The following is a 16,794-nucleotide window of genomic DNA, read 5'->3' as shown; positions in this document are numbered from 1 at the left end:
TAAATCCACAATCAAAACTAAACATGTGGCTAGAATTTTGAAACAGAGATACACAACTCGCTGTTGTTCATTGTTTCATATACCACTGTAGTTATAGTGTACATTTTAACCTTCTCCTAAGTAGCCCAGTGAACAGACATTTGATCAGTGTGTAGTTGTAGGCTATAAGAATTAAGATACCCCACCTAGTGTCACCATGCATGCCCATATTGTGTAAACATGCATTTCCCAAAGTTATTTGCAGATTGAGGGGTTAAATTGCTTTGTGTTTCCCAGGAAACACTGAAAAGCAACCTTTCAATACAATTTGCACTTTCATAGCTGAAAAGTTCATTGAGGTATAGCCTTGTGGTTACAGTAACACAAACCATCAACAAATACCACTGCCTTTGTAAGGCTGCTCTACCACAGTAGTTTGGTATTCCAAGTTATTCAGTGATCCATTAGTGTAAGCAACCAATTAACGGAACGTTTATTCCCGCTGCACGTCCCCTCTCATCAGAACATTCTTGGAGCACGATTTTTGGCATAGATATTCCACTTGACTTCGTCTCCTGTGTACCAAGTTTGGTGTCAAAAGGTGCTTCCCCTGACCAGTAACACCTGAAAAGGTGAAGTAACCATTTATCAGAACCATGGCTCAATCACCGGAACTCCATAGGCTTGCGTGCTTCAATTATCGGACAATAAGTCACATGACTAGTCATGGCCTCACTCTGGAACCTCGCACAAATCTGGAAAAAACCCTGCATATTTATGATGGACAAACTGACATCCATGCAAAATTTCAGCACACCAGATCGCGTAATGTATGAGCTATGATTATTTTTGTAAAAATGCACACATATTTGCTTGATAATTAAACACACAATGGTCATTAAAGGGCTCTACAGTATTTAATAGTGGAACGACCAGCTCCCAAAAAATTGTAATTTGTTCTCTTGGTTCTGTTCTTGATTCCTTAATTGGTGGTTTCTAGATGCTTTATAAGGAAAGCATGGTGGCATACTTGAACTCCGGTTGTGATGAATATTAGGTTTTCTACGCTTCTCAACAGTTGGCTAGATGGTAGTACTCTATTTTGGATTACATTCTCACCAATCTTTGCCTTCATTACAGTCACCATGTCATCTTAGGTTACGCCAGTTCAACTGGAAAGTTTGACACTAGCCGTATCGCATTTTTCTGTGGAAGTTTCAGTGACTGCTGGCCTTGATCATGGCTTGGCTTGTTTCCTTTATTGTTTGGTGACTAACAATAAAGCAGAAATCAACAGTAGACTGTTATGGGCTTTCAAAGTGATGAAGAGAAAGCACCATTGATGGTGTAGACTGAACTCGCTTCTGAGCAGGTGGGATTGCCCCTGCTGCTGCATTGGCTGTTCCAATAAATTGTGCCATTTCCCTGACTGTGATAGTCTGGTGGGAGGCATCTCTGCTCAAAAGCTGAATGGCTCAGTCTTTTATTGCCTTCATCTTTAGTTGTGGCAGGCGGGAGTGTTGGAGGTTGTGACGGGACTGTGACACCCAGAAATTCTAATTCTTGGCATGGAGTCAGGAGGGATTTCTCTGTGTTGATTGAGAACCCCAGGGCTTGGAACATAGTCACCATCAATTGACCTTGAAGGTGAGCTTCCTCTCTGGAATGTAGTACAAGGAAGTCGTTGGTATATGCCACCATTCTCACCCCCAAATGTCTCAGCCATGCTACTATTGGGTGTGTCACCTTGGTGAATACCCATGCTGCTGAGAACAGAATGAAAGGCAGTCACTGATATTCGTACATCTGCTCCTGCCACTGGAACTGTAGTCACTGACGATGTTCCCGATGGATTGGGATGGAGAAGTAGGCATCTTTGAGAACCATCTTTATCATCCAGTCTCCCTCCTGGATTAAATTCTCTGCTAGATGGATACTTTCCATCTTGAAATGCTCCCAAATAACATAATGGTTTAGTCCCCTGAGGTTTATTATGGGCCTTTAGGAGCCATTGTTTTTTTGGTGCCAGAAACATTCTGGACAGAAATCCTTGGGTTTGTGGACTGGATACTACAGAGATTGCTCCCTTCTCCAGGAGTTTGTGAATCCCTACATTCATAAGTTGAGTCTCCTTCTCTTATAGGTATAGTGGGGTTGGAGAACTCAACTGCCTGGGCTGTTCCCAGAATTCTATTTTGTACCCCTGAATAGTGTTATGATCCAGGGATCTGATGTCACTTTCATCCAATTTGCCACTACCAGGTGTAAACAACCTGACAGATGCAAAATGATGGCTGAGCTGGGAGATTCTGTTGCACCCATTGAAGGGCTGTAGCTGTAGGGGTATTGTGTGTACTGTGTACATCGTTTATTATTAAGTGTGCTACATGTGATACATTTGTACAATTTGTATGAATTACAGAAACAATGCCCCTTTTGGGAGGTCTAGAAATGAATTGTCTACTGTCCTCGCCTTCTGGAGGCTGGCTTCAGAAGATCCTTTTTGGATTGCCGAAACATTTTGGGTGTTGGTACGGCTGGTATCTGCCCCTCCCAGAGCCGCTTCTTTGAGAGGAGCTCCCTGGAAAAAAAACTGCTTCAGTTTAAACTCAGTGGTTGTACGCCTCAACACTCGAACAGCTTCAGCCCGGTCTTTGATCTTTTGCTCGATGCCTTCTACTAGCAGGTAGGGGGGCTGACTTCGAAAAGTCTATGTCCTGGCTAGTCCTTTAACATCTCGGTTCAGCCGGTTTAAAATTTTTGTGTCACACATGGCTTACATGGGCGTTGGCATTGCCCAAAATCAAAAGTGTTTGCTGCATGGTGGCGCCCACCAAGTCAGCATCTGGCTCATCTTTGCCTAGCTCTTCAAATTCCACCACAAGGAGTCCAATGGTGTCCAGATAAATGTTCTGGAGGTGGGTGAGCTGGCTGTCTTCATCCACGGTATCCTTCTTGATGATGTCTTCAATTATGGAGTCAAGCTTGGGGCATCTCATAGCATCACTTTCCGGTACTTGGGATTTCTCTTCTCATGCCTTGCGGGTTTTATTTTCTATTGGCTTTTTTAGCCTGAAGGCCAGATCAAGGAAGGCAGTGGTTGATTCTTGGATAGGATAGGTGCTATCCATGCCGATATCCACTTGTGAAGTTTCAGCCCCCATTTTTTGTGATTCTAGTAAGGCTTTCTGTGGGTCTGGGGCAGCTGAATGGACGTTTTTTTGGGTCCTCAACACTGTTTACGTTGCTTTCTGTGACAGCGTTCTTTGGTGTGATGGCCTTCACTAGCGTGGTGATTGTCTTCGTCATTTCTCTTACTCAGCTGGATAATCCGTCAATTTGGGTTTGTACATCAGGCTGGATCGCCGGCATCGGTGGACTATGATCCTTGGACATCGTTGCAGGAACTACTAGAGTCGGTAGAGTACACTTGTCACAAAAAACACTTGTAGAGCTGTCACTTAGTTTCAAGCTAGAAAGAAAGCTGATGAGTTGACCTTTAGAAGCATTATATAGGGACTCCGTTTAACACCTTTTTCATGTTTAAATGTGACTCATCCACATTATAAACACCTTATAAGAGTTGTTGTATTTCAATGGAAAAAGAGCAATGCAAAGTTGATATGTGAACCGATTTCTTCAAAATATAATCCCACATACATACATACACACACACAATACACACACACACACACAACACACAGAGTACTATTGCATATCTCTTCCCAGAACTGTTGACAGCTATAAATGAACCTGTGTAAAGAAGTTCTACCCTTTGTGAGTCAGTGCAGAAAAATGGTGAGAACATTTATTACTACAACCAAGTAGCAATTGTATCACCTTCACAGACCCTAACCCTGACATAACCACTAAAATAAGCTTCTTCACTGCAATGGACAGGCGACTTTTGTGGGAGGTCCAGCGAAGCTGCCAGTGAAGCTGGAACCAATGTGGGCATTGGAAAGCTGCATGTACATGAGCCTGACACATTGGTAAGTTACACTTAAACATTCCCAATCCCACAACAGTGATAAATGAACTGTTTCACCATTCCACAAAAGTGCCACATGAGGACATCTGCCATTGCTAATATGCTTAGCCTCTTTAAGAGTTTAGGGTGGGTGCTAACCTTATGCAGGATAGAGCATTTGTTTTCTTGGCTGTATACGTTGTGAAGCAAGGCTGTCTACTTCCTTTTCTGTTTTTTTTTGTTCTTCTTTTTTTTTGACATTGAATGATGAGCTATAGATGCTAACAGTTAGAGAAGATGTCACTATCTTCTGTGGTTGTTGTAGCTGTAGTCACTCCATGCCTATCTTGATTCCTAGAAATGCCAGGCAGGTAGTGGACCCACAATTAATTTAACTGTGATTGGTCTAGCAGGATCGTGAGGCGTAGATTGTGGACATGCAGTAGTTTCTGGTCTTGCCTTATGCAGGTCCCTTGCCACCAGCTGCAGTACAAAATCATCGATGGTGTCCAGTCCTTTTTTGCTTAAAATCCAAACACTAGGCCAGACATTTTAAGGGTAGTCAACCTTGTTTATATAGATTGATTCGATACCTAAATTGCACAGTCTGGAATCATCCTGTGTACTTCACTTTTACTTAAAGAGAGTCCAGGAGCTCTAGAATAGCCATGTCATTTTTCAATGTGTGTAAGACAGCTGCATTTCTACCATTTTCACTGTTCGAAATAATGTTCCACGATCAGACAATTTCTGTTATTTTATTGCTGGAGAATAGCCTTGTACCTGACTGCTATGAAACATGTTGAAACCTGTTTTCCTAGTTGGACTACAAACAGTACATACATTATGTCATGACATTGGTAATACTACTTTGATTGTGCACTGAAAAACTCTGAACTGGTACTAGTACATCAGTACATTTTAGTGCTTTGTCCAGACAAAATCTGTGTTGTTCTGATTCTGACCATTTGACAATATGGTCAAAAATAAATAAATAAAAATTATCGGGAGCCCTGTTATTATACTTCTGCACAAGGAGATCAGCAATCAGTTACCATTCTTTTTGGTTTACCTTGCTTAGGCATTAGTCTCAAGGAGACAACCCTTTGACATTACACCCACAAAACACTTTTACCTTCTTAATAGTGCCACAAGTCTTGCTAGATAGCCAATCGCTTTGCTTTGATATGTTCCAGTCTATATTTACCATTTTCACTGCTCGAAATTACGTTCCACAAATCAGACAATTTCTGTTATCTTATTGCTGAAGAACAGTCTTACAAAGGCCACAAGTTTTATCTCACGCCAGCTTTTGAGGTCTGTACACCAGCCTACTTGTGCTTGTCAGCTATTAAACATGTTGAAGCTTAGCTTAAAGCACCTGCTTTCATGCTTGGACTATGAACAGAATGTACATTATGTTATGACACTGTTACACCACTTTTGGTTTGCGCACTGAAAACTCAGAACTGGTACTAGTACATTAGTACATTTTTGTGTTTTGTACAGACCAAATCCCTGTTGTACTGACAGGTTGACAGTACACTCAAAAAAAATCTATATATATATATATATATATATATATATATATATCAAGACACACGGTAGTGTGTTGTGCGGCCCAAGAAGCCAGCGCGCCACACCGTGAGTATATTAACAGGAAGAAAGAAAACATAATTTTCACACCTATGTAACTTTGTGATCCCTATTACGATTTAAACCAAATTTGCTAGAGACGTGCTGGCCAGTTAGGGGAGTTTACATACTAAATTTGAAGAAAATCGCTCCAGCCATTTCCGAGATACAAGTGAACAAAATTTCGTTTTAATTTCTTCGTTTTTCTTCTTCTTCATCTTCATTTCGCACACTTCGCAAAATCCGCCATAAAACATGAATGCGTACTCAGACCGGGCTGAAATTTGGCACACGTAAAGGGCTCATTAAGGTGGATCCCAGTACCAACTTTGGTAGAAATCCGATGAACATTCACGGAGTGATGACTGATTATGTGCGTAAAATAAGGTCGAAGGTCTGTCACGCCTACAGGGTAAACACCTTGGAGGAATCAGTTGAAAATTGATATGTAGATGGAGCAACTATCCTAAGAGTGCCTTTTTGTGGTTTGAAAAGAATCAGGATAAAGACCATGGAGATATGACACAAAACCCTACTTGTGTCAAAATTATGCAATCGAATTTTATGAATAAAAAAACTGTTAGTTTTCGTGTCTACCAAGCAAACCGCTTAGAGCAACGAGCTGAAAATAAGTATGTAGCTGGAATAATCATCATAGAAAGTTCTTGCAGTAGTACAGAAGAATCAGATTACAAACCACTGAGTTATGATTCGAAAGGCAACTACGTGTAGCAAATGTGAGATAGAGATACTCTAATAGAACAGTCACCCTAATAGAGCATTCAGCTGCATTTATAATTTACTTAATTACATTACATTGCAAGTTATTCTGTAGAGAATTCAGCTAAACACAAATTGCCCTGCAGAGAGATCAGCTGGAAGAAGTTACCTTCTAGAGAGTTCCGTTACAAAGAAACCATCATGTAGAGAGTTCAGCTGCAAACAAATCACCCAGTAGAAAGTTCTGCTATGAACAGATCACCCTGTAGAGAGTTCAGTTAGAAAAAAGTCATCCTGTAGAGAGATCAGCTAGAAGAAATCACCTTGTAGAGAGTTCAGCTACAAAGAAACCACCATGTAAGAGAGTTCAGCTGCAAACAAATCACCTGTAGAGAGTTCAGCTAGAAACAAGTCACCCTGTAGAGAGTTCAGCTAGAAGAAGTTACATTGTAGAGAGTTCAGCTACAAAGAAACTACCATGTAGAGAGTTCAGCTGCAAACAAATCGCCCTGAATTCAGCTACAAACAAATCACCCCGTAGAAAGATCAGCTAGAAGAAGTTACCTTGTAGAGAGTTCAGCTACAAGCAAATCACCCTGTAGAGAGTTCAGCTACAAACAAGTCATCCGGTAGAGAGATCAGCTAGAAGGATCACCTTGTAGAGAGTTCAGCTACAAAGAAATCACCCTGCTTCATCTTTTCTTCTTCCTGTGGTAAAGAAAACAATGATACTGTAGGTTAAAAAGCCCTAAAGCCGGCCATAGGCGGGCTTTGGGGTATACAAATACACAAAAAAGTGAAATCTAATCCAAAACAGCCAAGCTGTAAGAAAAGAGTGCGGCCCTCAGAAAGGCTATGGTGAAAAAAGATGTGTAATCCAAGGTGGTGGCCAAGAAATGGCTGTGATGGTAGGTTAATGGTAAAAAATTTAATAACAACAATTCAGGTGAATTTTGTGCCAAGACCAAGCGGCACCAAATTCACCTGAATGTTGTTATTATTTTTTTACCATTAACCTACCATCACAGCCATTTCTTGGCCACCACCTTGGGTTTCACATCTTTTTTCACCATAGCCTTTCTGAGGGCCGCACTCTTTTCTTACAGCTTGGCTGATTTGGATTAGATATATATTATCAGGAGCCCTGTTATTACACTCCAGCACAAGGAGATCAGCAATTATATACGTACCATTTTTCTGGTTTACTTTTGCTTAGGTACACTACTAGATTTTTGTCCATGAAATTAGTGGCTGTTTCATACAAAATTCCTTGTGAATTCATAGAATGTTCAAAGATTCTGATGTATGAGAAGTTAACAATTCATGGACAGGATATATTTCATGCAAATTTCTGAATAAATTCATGGTAAAAAGCTACCCAGAAAATTTACACAAAAACATTTTCATGGACCATTTCATGGCTCCTTTAACATTTTACGCACAATTCATCGACAAATTTTCAAGTGGTGGTATTAGCCTCAAGGAGACAACCCTTTGGTATTGCACCCACAAAACACTTCTACCTTCTTTATAGTGCCACACGTCTTGCTAGAGATAGCCAATCACTCTGTTGTGATATGCTGCAGTCTATATTTGTGGCAGATGACTCTTGTCCATCCAAATAACCTTTATGACTACTGTCTGGAATATAATTAGCAACTGAAATATCCATGATCTGAGAGTGAGGGTAGACATCCCATGATATAGGGATCAGTGGCTGCAGTCCTGTTTACTGTCCCATACTCATAGGTGATTCATGTACACATAATGGCCTTCCTTCTGAGAGAATATGACATCCCAGATAAGCAGGGAGAGGCCTAATAAGTTACATACCCTAAGGTGGAAAGCCAGGCCTCTCCCTAATACCATACCCTACTAGTCCTGAAGATCCACTCATCTGGTCTGGTAGCTAATAAACACCACATAACTAATGGCTTTTTTTTTGAAACAAACAAACAGCCAGGACCAGTTGGGTATGGCATTATCTTGGGTAATCATACAATTGAAGCATAATTCCTTGAGACCTGAGGTACCCACCGATTTGCCAAGTGTCAATTAACATAGCAACCACTGATGCAGGGATTCCTGTAATGGCTACTACTGATTTGTTGAGTCTGCTATTATGCAAAATTAAAGCTTGCAGCTGCAGATGTTGAACTGTGATTGTTGATAACCCCAATAGCAGGTTGGTGGCACCACCTGTATGTGCTGACCGAGAACATCAGTATTTGTTGCAGCCAATTTATCATTTATGAATGATTTAGCTTGCTACAAGCCCCTATCTGCCAGGCAACACTATGGGTACACCCATACAAGCTAGTAGGTACATCCCTTTCATACGGCAAGCCAGTAGGTACACCCCCCTACCATACAGTAAGCTGGTGATTACACCCTTACCACACAGCAGGCTGGTCCCTACCATGCAGCAAATTAATTGGTAGGTGCATTTCTCTAGCATCAAGGGATAACTATGACACCAGGAGAGATGCCGCTTAACTGACCTCACTTCAAAGTCCTAAGCCAAGTATACCTACTTCCAGAAATTTAATTATCACATCACAGTACTAACCATCCTGTTAACCACATCATTACCTTAAACAGGAAGTGAGGTGCTATCTCAGCCAGTGTCATACTTCTCTACAGAATGTATTTCTATGCTACGTATCTTCCATGAAATGCGCGCTGTGTCCAGGTGCATTACCAGTCTGCTGGTTCCCCTATGCTGGAACTTGGCTTATGCAAGACAACAAGCACATGGCTGTGGTGTGCCAAGCCTTGTAACTAACTATAAGAGCTTAATAGTACTCTACTTACCTGCGTTAACGTACACACATGACAGTCAGCTGCGGAGCCAAACATACTGCTGTAGTTGTGACTCAGAACTAAGATATGCTTGCTGCCACAATAGCATCTAAATGGCTAGCTGAAAGTGCATGCCTACCACAGCCACATTATCCCATGATGTCATCCTGGGGTGGATGGTCTTGTCGTAGCTCATTGGGGATTAATGATAATGTTGTAGTATTACTCTGCTGCTCTCATACTTGATAAGTTCCTGTATTGATATCAACTCAATAAAACTTTTCCAGCACTGCACAATTAGTGATACTGCTGCTCCTTAGCTGCCACTGCTACCCTGCTATAGCAAGGGGGTGACACACAGGCATTCACTGCAGGTACGTAGATCTGCGACCGTGGTCAAAGTCTAAGTCAAAGGTCAAGGCCACCAAAATTGTGCCAAGTCAACGGTCTAGGGTAAAAACTTCCAACCCACAATCGAAAAGAACTGAAATATCGTCGCTAAGGCACCGGTTAAAGATCGAAAAAGGCTCTCAGTCACAAGTCAAAGCAAAATTTTGGCTGGTCAAGACTTGGACCGTGGTTGCAGATCTACCCACAGTGCGCACCTATGTGACACCCCTTTATATTGCATAGAATGATCTAGAATAGGCAGGATACAACATATGCTACCACTTCAAACCTGTTGTCGATACCTTCTAATGCATACCACAATACATAGTGATCAAGCTAACCCTATTGTTAGTTGTTTACTGACACCTTGCCTGCATAGTGTTTAACCTTAGTCCCATAGACTAATGTTGCTATGGCCACCTTCAAGTTAACACTGTTCCTTCGATTAAACTTGTATTAATAAACTCGGATAATAGCAGTCACGGGTGAAATCGCTATCAGTGCTGTAAACATGGTTGAATTATAATTAAGACAGCACAAATTTATTGGTGCAGTCAGCCTTACCAGCCAATGAAGTACAACATGGTGCTATTTTGAAGCCTACCCATAACCTCCTGTCACCTGTTACACTGAGAAACAGCTGCAAAACTATTGCAGCAATTAACCTGAACACAAATCTATCAAACGGTATGGTAGTACCGGTTAAGTAGGAATCGTGGTGAAAATTTTGCATGCCACCCAAAATTCTGCCTTTTTCACTTTTAGGGACATTTTATGCCGTGAAAATCACTTTTACGGAATAGTACTAGTCCATATAACAGCATTAAATACAACAAAACACTTACAGGTGGCTGGATATAAAATTTTTTTAAAAATTGCCAAAGCTCGAATTTTAGTCTGACTGCCTGCCTCAATGACCACAGCCGCAAGGCTAGAGGCCAAACGAAGCAGCACATGGCCACCATTTTATGCCAAAATAACAAACTCACCAGTGAGATGTGCCTTTTGGGGTTCTGACAAGTGTAGGTACTCTGCGCCTTGCCTTTCTTTCATCTTCAAATCAGGCTGCTTGTCTTCTTCATCCAACGAAACTATATCGAGGTGTTAATTTTCTGTATCAACACTTTCTTTCAGCAACATAATATAGACGCCACAGAATTATTACGGAATTGTGCTTCAGTCCCGGCACTATTATAAGAGATATATTAGCTAGATATCTGCAAGATTGCGATTGGGATCCTGTTTGAGATAGGTTGGTGACCACGTCCATCAAGTAAAGATCTAGGTGGACTATAAGCGATAGAGTACGGAGACCATACCTCTTAACCAATCTAGCTGTTTACTTAACAGTAAACAAGATGACCTTACCCCTTATTGGTCTAGCTAGCTGCACACCTCTTGGCTGACTCGAGATATACTCTAATACAACAGTCATGTATAATATTCTAATAGAAGTCACAAGTTACATTGTAGCTAGCTGTACTACAACAAAAAAACTAAACAAACTAGCATTTAAAGAAAAAAAAGTTAATTTAATGAAAATGAAGTAGGGATCTATGCAACAAAAAGTATAGTGAAACAAGAGGTATTACAGCATAGCTCAGTGGGAAAGTCCCTACTTCGGCACATTAGCTAACAATTACTTTGCTCAATGCCAAAGTAGGGACTTTCCCACTGAGCTATGCTATATTACCATCATTCATCTCGTTTCACTACTTTTTGTTGCATAGATCCCTAACTTCATTTTTAACTTTACAATTTAAAAAATACTAGTTAGTAATAATATTATAATAGTGTTTCTGCAACAAGTCTTGAAGCTTCTATCTTGGCTTGTTTACAGCATTATACAGCCTCGCCACGAAGAATGTGCATTTAATCCAGCACAAAAAAATGAAGTTAAAGAGCAATTTTTAGCTCAGTGCTTAATATTAGGCTTCGAGACAATGTTTAGAGATTTATTTACTGTAACTGCAGGGTCTGATGTTGTTTGGAGTGGGTAACTGTAATAAATAGATGTTTTGGGTAAGTTTTTTTCCAGTCCGTTAGCGAGTCCGTTTTCCCAGTCCGTTAGCGAGTCCGTTTTCCCAGTCCGTTCTGTATTTAGTCAAGTCCTCTATGTAGTGAGGAGCTTAAAATCAGATCATGTGACAAAATAGATTTGGCAAGGGATGAAATACCAAACAAATGTAGCAGCTGTCATTGGCCAGATGTTGTAGCTTAGAAGAATTTTTGAGCATAATGGGTGTACCATCACTGTCAAAGCCAATGTTCACTGACATTGAAAGATACTTAGATCCTCCTTTGAAAAATATCTCAACGAGTTAAATGTTAAAGGTTGGACAGGAAGAAAAACAAATTGCCATATGTAATCAAAAGGACCATCAGGAAATACCTGATGGCATGTTATTACTGTCTAAGAGATCACATGGCCATATCACATGGCCATTCTTGCAATGCCAACTCAGGTGTGGGTTTCATATTCGGTGTGGTAACAAAACTAATGAACTTTTTTACATGGGAATATTTTGCTGCCAGCTCCATCGCAGAGAAGAAATGAATTATCCCTCCTTGGCACAGATACTTCAAAACTGGAATGGATCTTCCATGCAAATATCATTGCATCTGGAATTTATGGCATCAGAGTCAATGCATGGTCTCCATTACACTGAGGTGATTGGTGATGGTGACAGTTCAGTGCTACACACTATTCAGACAATACGATATGGTAAAGATGTCAAAAAAGTAGAGCCATGCTGTCAAGTGCTATTGTGGCACTTGATCTAGCTTCTCTACTTGACCTTGCAATATCTGAGGGTCAGGTGCTTCCATCACATTGATTGTTATTTATTGTTTCCGTTTTTATTTATTGCTTATAAAAATTTTGCTTGCAGGAAAATACTAATTGTGAAGTGGCAACAGACAGCAGCTTTGAATGTATTGCACCTGACATTAAGCTAGGGTGGGAAGAAGAGTTTATTGTTCCAAGCCAATTTTCTGAGCAAATAATGGCTACACTGAGCTCTGGAAATATGACTAGATCTGCCAGAGTAGAAATAATTCAAATGACTTTATCAAAAAAAAAAAGCTGGATAAATACCCTAGTCAAGAGCAATACGAAGAGATTGCAAGAAAAAATTTTCTTCATGCCCTCAAAGGAAAAGGGAGATACACTGGGATATGTATATGTGAGTTGCTGTGTCTAACTTTCAATTCTAGTACTGCTTTGTATAATATTGCACTGTAGGGATCTTGATCAGAAGGATTACAGAAACGTTTTCAGAATATTACCCCTCCAAAAAAGCACAAGAAAGAGAAATCTGCAGCTAACTATGTAGTTACCCCAACTTTAGCTGAACAGAAGTGTTCAGCATATACGCTGAATTATACTGGGCATTTAGAACAGCTACATAAGCAACTATCTAAATGCAAGGGTGAAATTGTTGTTTTTTTTACTGCTGTTAACCATCATGCACAGATTCATGACAGACCTTCAGTTAAAGAGAGTTTCCACCCCTCAAAGAGTTTGGAATATAGTAAGCAATCAATCATACTTGTACATGTTGGTATATTCATACCTTAGCTGATGTAGTTTTCAATGATCACAGGGATTGAAGATCCTAAAAACCAGCTGAAGAAAACTGGGAAATATGCATGAGTACAAATTACAAGGCAAAACTGGAAGCCCAAGCTCACAAGAAAATGTACAAAGATCTCCTACTAGTGTTATATAGCAAGTCTACTACAGACCTTTGCAAAGGTATGGTGATGTATACAATAATGTCAAGTTGTGTTAATTTCTTTTTGTATGTTGAAGATCCAAATGCATCAATCAGTTTGCTGCTATTAAGGAGATTAGTCAACAGCAAGATGCCAAAACAGTCAGAAGAGACTTTAGTGATACTAGAGGTAGGTAAATTTAACATATGCATCATACAGTTCTCCTTACCATAAACTTCCAAAATGGTGTCACGATTTTTAAAATTCAAAACTCAGTGATACATTGTGCAATTGCAATGAAATTTTCTGGGGGTACTACTCAACCCATGCACTAATATTAACAAAAAAATCAGATATATGCAATGATTTTAATGAGACTATGGTAGATACACTTCATTTCACTGCCGTTTCTCTTCAAAATGGAAGTACATATTGATAGTGACTGATGCCCTACCTTTTACACCTTTTATGTGATTATCATGTGTAGTGAAAACTTTCTACAGAGCATTTTGTTCATTACTGTTGTAGTTCAATTTCTATAAACAATTATATGATTAATACAAAAAACGTATGTACCCACACATATATATAGCTATCAGTATAATTTTTACTGTGCAGTACATACAACTACCAAGGAATAAAATTACAGAAGGGTTTTGGGATAGGTTGTTTCCTTTGGGATATATTGTATACATGGAAAAATGGACTTCGTCAGCTGTTTACACCTATCTTTCGGTGTGATTTATATACTTTCTTGTATGCTTTAACTGTCTTTTCCAAGTCTGGACCTGCTGTGAAGCCTTCTAGGTATGCAAACATGTACTGCCTGACCTTGCGGAAATAGTTTTTGATATTCTCGAGTGTCACAGAATCAAGTCCATTGGGAATATTGATACGCAGTCGTGGCAAAGTGTAATTAGTAAAGCTTCTTGTATATCGCTTTGCTTGACCCCAGCATCTTTCAATGGGGTTAAGCTCGCAATGAAATTTTGGTAACATGATGCAAATGTGTCCACGGTCACGTAGAAAATGTTCTAGTTTGGTCATCTCATTCATGAAGTCTGGATGAGTGGAGATCTCTTTCCTCATGTCTTCAAGTTTCATTGATTTATGGTACTTGCCTCTTTCAGTTAGTACCTGGATAAGGCCCTTCGGAATACCAATATTAAAAACCATTCGCTGGGGTCTCCCATTCCATACTGTGTCACGTAAGTGTGGCTGCTTGCCCCCAGGCTTGGCATTCATGTTGTTTGCATTTAATGCATCTTCAGCATAAGCATTGTGACAACTGCTGTTGTCAAACACCCATACTACACGATATCCTTGATCTTTAGGATATTTAATATCTGCTATTTTTACTGCATGGTCCATTTGGGTAAGGAATTTGTCTGATGTCCAATAACCTTCTCGATTCTCTCCATATTCCAAAAATTGACGAGCTTCTTTTGTAATGTTGTCTCCATATGTTTGTTTAGCCAGAGAATATTCTGAGTCACTTAGACAAAGGTAACCATTAAACTCATCAATAAAGTCTGATACCATAATACCAGAACCTTTGCTTTTAGGTTTAATTGCAAAATTATCCTTTTCACCCCATTGTGTCCCTTGGTCTTCATTAGCTGAAAATATGGATTCATCATGGAATAGCACAATCGTTTTCTGTAATTGCTCTTCAGATGGACATCTTAGATCTTCTGGTAGACACTGGGAAGCTTCAGCAGTGGGGGCATTATCTTCGTTTATAAATCCAATTGATACCATTTTTCTAATAAACTTCTTACGATAAGCAACTACGTCTTCTCTCTCGTGTCCATCAATATAAACACTTTTTTTTCTGTCTAACACTTGAAAATCAAGGTGGTGCAACCATCTTCTAGCAGTGTCAACACTTATTTTGCGAGGAAAGCCAGGCTCAAGCACACTATTGGGTAAAAGTTCATTGTTTACCCACTGGCAAAATGAAGCAGTGGTCATGTTAGGTCTACCTTTTACATTAGCATTTTCCCTGACATACTTTCTCGCATGCTTGTTCAACTCTTCATTTTGTTCCAAGACGCCTGTACGCTGGTACTTCCCTTGCAGTGAACCTGGAAATGATCCATCATTGCATAGAAAGGTTCCCCTCCATTCACGGACAGTTCGGTCACTTTTTCCAATTAAATCGCCAATCACTTTAGCTGCAAATGTTAGTTGAAGGCCTAAAATGTTTACTATTAGATGGTGTAGCACCAGAGACAGTGACATGACATCGTCTCTGTCAAGAGAGCTTATCCAGTCTTTTGCATGACCATGGATTAATTCATCTTCTGTTGCAGTTTCACCTGGTGAAGTATACTCTTCATCATCTTGGGAATCATAATCACTGAATGTGGGTATAATCTCTTCAGTTGTCGCACCATGATTCCCAGTTACGGGCACTACACCTTCAGTTGAAACAGGTATCACTTCTGTGGTCTCATTTTCTGACATGTCATCTGGGTTTGCAATGCTAGAAAGTTCAAGAGTAGTGTCTATTATATGTTCCTCTGTTACATCTTCAGAAATACTTTCATTCATAGTGGAGGAACATTCTTGTGTTTTAGCCCTCTTATGGCGATGTCTTCTGGCTACTTTCAGCTGTAAACTTCTCTTTGACTTAGGTGGCATCAATAATAATCACAAAATAAAACAACAATCACCTGTAAAGCACGTTTCTGTGACTCAACAATAGTAGCGCGAGGTGTGCATTAAATAGAATCATGCGTAATTTTTTAAATTTACCATTCGATAGCCCGTTAAAAATTACGAAAAAAATGTATGGGTTGCTAAGGGAGTGTTATGGGAAAATTAACAGTTAATTTGCCAGAAAGTTTTGGAAGTTTATGGTAAGGAGAACTGTATAAGCACACATGGAAGTGTTAAACAAGGTGTGGACTTTACATTATGTGCAAACAGAATACATTTCACCATGGTCAACATGCAAAATAACAGCTTAATTTGAGGTTTCTTATCTGTGTCTAATAACTATTGTTCAGTGTAAGTACTGTGGTTGTTCACAATATAGAATGGTAATGACGCAGATGAGATGATAGAAGGAGTTGATACTTACATTTTGCAAGCAGGTTCACCAAGAACCCGGGAGTGGCTACTTATCGTCAAAAAAACAAATCATAACAAGAGTTGACACCATCACCAAAGGAATGGCTGCACTGATAGCATACTACTATATGTCTCAACATCGCATATCCCTCTGCTTAGAAGACTAGCTGGTGAGTCTGCTTTTTGGAAAAGAAAATCATTGGAATTAAAAGTAGGCCACACTTTAGTAAAACCTGACTACTGTAGATATTATATCAGACATTGAAATATAGTATTTTAGGAATAATGACTTTAGACTTACAGTAGGCTGCAAAAAAAAGTTTACGTTCATAATTGTAATCATGCTGTAGTAGCGTAATTACAAAGCGTAAATGTGACTGGATCTACGAAAACCGTTCTTATCACCCAAGACAGGAAGTTTGATTTTTTCACACAAACACAAAGCTTAATGAATGCACTATCAAGTTTCACTGCCACAGTCGACCAGAGTAAAGTGGTCTGTT

The 16,794-nt window shown here is 39.8% G+C and overlaps 1 protein-coding gene across 2 annotated transcripts in view; it reads right to left on the bottom strand.

Moving 5' to 3' along the window:
* Positions 1 to 16,794, bottom strand: part of LOC136255731 (receptor-type tyrosine-protein phosphatase S-like) — a 133,059-nt gene that overhangs the window by 85,636 nt on the left and 30,629 nt on the right. The gene's annotated exons all lie outside the window — the stretch shown is intronic.

Source organism: Dysidea avara, chromosome 5 (genome assembly GCF_963678975.1).
Source record: "Dysidea avara chromosome 5, odDysAvar1.4, whole genome shotgun sequence".
In the NCBI taxonomy this organism is placed as follows: domain Eukaryota; kingdom Metazoa; phylum Porifera; class Demospongiae; order Dictyoceratida; family Dysideidae; genus Dysidea; species Dysidea avara.
Note: the sequence above shows the minus strand (reverse complement) of the source record. Positions and strands in the feature narration are given on the sequence as shown.